The sequence below is a fragment of the Phyllostomus hastatus genome, unplaced genomic scaffold, assembly GCF_019186645.2.
Source record: "Phyllostomus hastatus isolate PE091 unplaced genomic scaffold, TTU_PhHast_1.1 phas_contig_40, whole genome shotgun sequence".
In the NCBI taxonomy this organism is placed as follows: domain Eukaryota; kingdom Metazoa; phylum Chordata; class Mammalia; order Chiroptera; family Phyllostomidae; genus Phyllostomus; species Phyllostomus hastatus.
In genome coordinates, this window is record NW_025333872.1 from 24,799,107 (window position 1) to 24,803,391 (window position 4,285).

The 4,285-nt window shown below is 36.8% G+C and overlaps 1 pseudogene; it reads left to right on the plus strand.

The window, feature by feature from the left end:
* Nucleotides 1–333: 333 nt before the first annotated feature.
* LOC123821488 lies at nucleotides 334–1,618 on the plus strand (annotated as a pseudogene).
* The last annotated feature ends 2,667 nt before the right edge of the window (nucleotides 1,619–4,285 follow it).

The window sequence follows — 4,285 nt, forward strand, 5'->3', positions numbered from 1 at the left end:
TTAAAATTTATAGAATTCTGTCAAAGTAGTCTTAGAGGGAAATTTGTTGCTTGAAATAGTTACATTAAAAAAGAAGAAAGTTATAAAATATGAGACTTGCACTTAATCTTAAGAAACCAGTTATATAGTATATTTAAATGACATAGACACTCTTTGTTCAAGTTTGGCTTTTTTAATGCCTCTTCTCAACCAGGTTTCAGCAGTGGGCATTAGTTCCCACCTTTTTTGGGTCTGCATTGCCCAGTCTTAGCAAGAATCTTCCTAAGTCATTTTTGGGAGAATCCCCTACCTTCAAGATCAAAATTGTTGTTCCATTACTGGGTCAGTGCAGAAATGACTATGAAAGAACTGTTGGCTTTGCAAAAAGACCCACCTTCTAGGATGTCTTTAAATGAAAAGAGTGTTCAAAATTCAATTACACAGTACATTGTAGACATGGAGGGTGCACCAGGTACCTTATATGAAGGGGAACATTTCAACGTCTTTTTAAGTTTAGTAGTTCATATCCTTTTGACACTCCTTGGGTCATATTTACTGGTGAAAACTGTGGAGGGGGGCCTCCACCCATAGGGCCCCCCTGGCCACCATAGATGAGAATAAGTCTACCAAGACATGATCTGCTTAGGGAGGAAAGATGGCCAATCTTTCAAAGGAGAAGGGCCAAGAGCCTTTTCCTCAATGGGCTTTTATTGGGTTCAGTTTACACAGGAATACAGGTAAAGCTCATTCATCATTGTCAGGCAGTAAGGATCAAACACTAGATAAGCATACAAAGAATTACGAGGGCTTATTCTGATTCAGGGTCTGTTAGCTGGAGGGCTACAAAACTTTGGGAAACAAACTCATTTCCTGCTCGGGTCCTTATCATTTAATTGAGAACATTCTTAGCAAAGCAAATTTCATAGGATTTTATGTATTCTTTCTTAGGCTTGATCACCCGGGGGAACCCACCCTTTCCAGCACAGGGCTGCACCGCCCTCTGTCATTGTTTCAGGCTTAAGTCAGTCAGGAGAAGTAAGGCAGCCAAAAGATTAGGAGACAACGTGCAGACAGAATTCGGACTCAGGTTATGTCAAAGCCAAGGGGTGAGGGTCCATCACCCACTTTTGCTGTGACCCCCAACTCCTTCCCTGGGGGCTCCCCATGATCATGCCTGTCTCCCCATGATCGTTCCTCCCTTGAGGAATCTTACCTGTCAATGACTAACCAATCAAGCATTGGGGGCCAGTCAGGGTGAAGAAAAATAGGCAGAGGCAGCGCCCCTACCAGGGAGATAAGCTTTGTCTCCTTAGTGGCTTATGGTCCGAAGGTCACTCGCTCAGCCTTAGCCATGGAGGGGTTACAGCCTCTGAAACCAGGCAGGGCAGTTCCCAACAGAAAATATCCCCACTGATTTTTATGCTTATAGCAATATTCACATCTGTTTATCCATTCTAACAGAAGTTAACAGAAGACTGGTCCCCAGTGCTCTCAGTCCAACCAGTTTGTCTTAGCATTCTTAGCATGTTTTCCACCTGCAAAGAAAAAAAGATGATCAGCAGATAATTATTTTTATGTTCAAACATGTCACAAAAATCCAAATAAAACAAAATGGTGGTATCATGATGATACTTGTTGATGTCACTATTATCATCTTTTGAACAGAAGACAAACCTACTGAGAAAATGAACACTTTCAGTCTTTGAACTTTAACCTTTGCTGGAAGTGACCAATAGGCTATGAATTCTATTTCCTTTTACTATAATTTTTACTCCTGTGAATTCTAGGTATGTATTGATCACTGGTTCAGTCCAGGCAACTGATATGTTTTTACTAATAATACAGTATCAATGCAGGTATCAGGAAATGTCAAATGCAATTCCACTTTTTATTTTTATTTTTTAAGCTTTTGGAAAAGTTCCAGGTCCTCATGTATTGTGCAATAACAATGACTTCCTTGAAGGTTTTGGGATATTCATTGCCATGATGAACAAAATAACAGGAACAATTTTCATTAACTCCTGCCACCCAGTGATTAATACATGAAAGGGCCTCTGAAATGAATTTACCAGTTCTAATGGGATTATAAGTAAAGTGAGGAATCAACATCACTTTGAAAGCCACCCCCACTCATTTCTATTTCAGTTCTATGAACTGTGATCCTAAGGTTAGTAGTATGAATTAACATGCATCTTTAAAGATCTGTAATGAAAGATCATGCATATCTATTGAATTGTTCATATCTGCTGTCAAATTGTTTTGACATTGAAAGTTTTCAAGTAACACTGGCAGAGAGGTACAATATGTTATCCCTATGGTAAAAGTAAGTTCACTGGTTTTTTATAGTGCTTGAATATTTGAAGTAAAGGTATGAGTAATATAGAGCATGAATGTTTAATCATGGTTTTATTTCAGAAGAAAAATGGCAGGTGGGGGGTGAGTAGGCCAGGGGAGAGAAATGAGGGGGAAATGGGAAAAACTGTAATTGAACAACAATAAGAAAATTTTAAAAAAAGAAAAATGACAGTGATGATAAAACTTTTGCAGTTCATGATTTGGGCTTGTTTGCACATTAATGATTTTTCCCAGTAGAATACACTCTATTACTTCCTGCCAGCCATTAGCGTGAACCTGACTACCTAAACACTATTTCACATACATATGTTTGAAAAACCCATAAACATTTTTGTTTGAAATTTTGTTTCTTTTTTGTTCTAAGTCAACTTTGAATGTTCCAATATTTTAATTGAAAAACTTTTGTCAACTATTTTCTTGTAAATTTTGTTTACTTTTAAGTATCATCTTGTCCTTCATTCCTTTATTCCTCCTTTATTCCTTCATTCCTTTAACCTAAAATAACATATACATTTTTGACAAAGGCTTTATGTTTAAACAAAAGAGTGTGGATATTTTTATTTTAAATTTAGGCAAAATTGCACTATAAAATGGTACATTTTCTCATTTATTTCATGCAACATACAGCTATTCCTGGACAATTTTTGTTGTTGTTGTTGTTTTCTTGTTTAAAAGACTGCTTACAAATAGACAAAAGTTTCCTGTAAAAAAATTGTTGAAATGTCCAAGTCTCAGTTAATGATACAGAAGCTACGATGTCCTTTTAAAAAGTAAATAATGCATTTTATAAATTACCTTTTCACATATGCACAATCAGTTTCTACTACAATGTTGTTTTTACTAATGTCTATTGTTGCACTCTTTTTGACATATCCTACAGTGAATTTATGAATCAATGTTGGCTTAAAAGTGAAAGCAAATTGGTTGAAAGGTTTGAAATATGTACCCCAGCAAAACCATCCAATCAATAATTGGAAAATAATTTAAATTTGTTTTTAACTTCTGTATAAGTGATGTTTTGTAGCTTGGTACATGTTGATAATTAAAGGGATACAGTTTTATACCCTAAAGTGTAATTGCTAAATTCAGAGATGGGTAGACTTCAAAAATATGTCTGCTTTAGAAATAACTTGAAAAAATTAAAACTATAGCCAGCCACCAAATTACAGACATTTTATACTGCCAATTAGCAACTACTACTTTTTAAAATGAAGAACAATTTTCTACCTTAATTAGGTATACATAAATTCACACAGTAGTCTCTATCAATCCTATTAGATTGCACGTTTAACCAAGACAGAGAATAGTTTCTGGATGCTTTTTTCACTGTAGGTAATTAGCTAATTATTAGTAACAAAGGGGTCTAAAAAGAGTTAGACATTGAGTTTAATAAACTGGGGAGCATAAGCCTGTAACATTGCTACCCCAAGGGAAGAAAAAAGAATTTCTCTCCCTCTCCCTCTCCCTCTCCCTCTCTCCCTCTCCCTCTCCCTCTCCCTCTCTCTCTCTCTCTCTCTCCCCCCCCCACCCCTGCACTCACCTTGTGCACTTATGCATTCTCTTTATGTAGCCATCTGGCACTAGCAGCCACATGATCCATGGCTGCACAAACTCCACACACAAGCTCTAGGTGGGAGCCTAAATGTCTCAGTGTAGCAACAGATTGAAGCCAGGAATTCAAGGTAAACTAGCCAGATGCTAGTGTTTTCTTTCTGTCTCCACACAGATGTGTATTGCGTCAGTCTTCAGCAGTTTATCTTTCTGACTTCAAAGTTCTTCTCCCTGCCTTTCTTCTTTCCTTTCCCCTTTCCTTTTGCCTTTATTTGAGGTTAGGGAATCCAGAGAAGAATGATTATTAACATGTCTGCCTCTAAATCAGAATTGTTTTAAATAAAGACTTCTTTCTGCAGATAAAATACACATTTTTTTAAAAATTTTTATTATTGTTCAA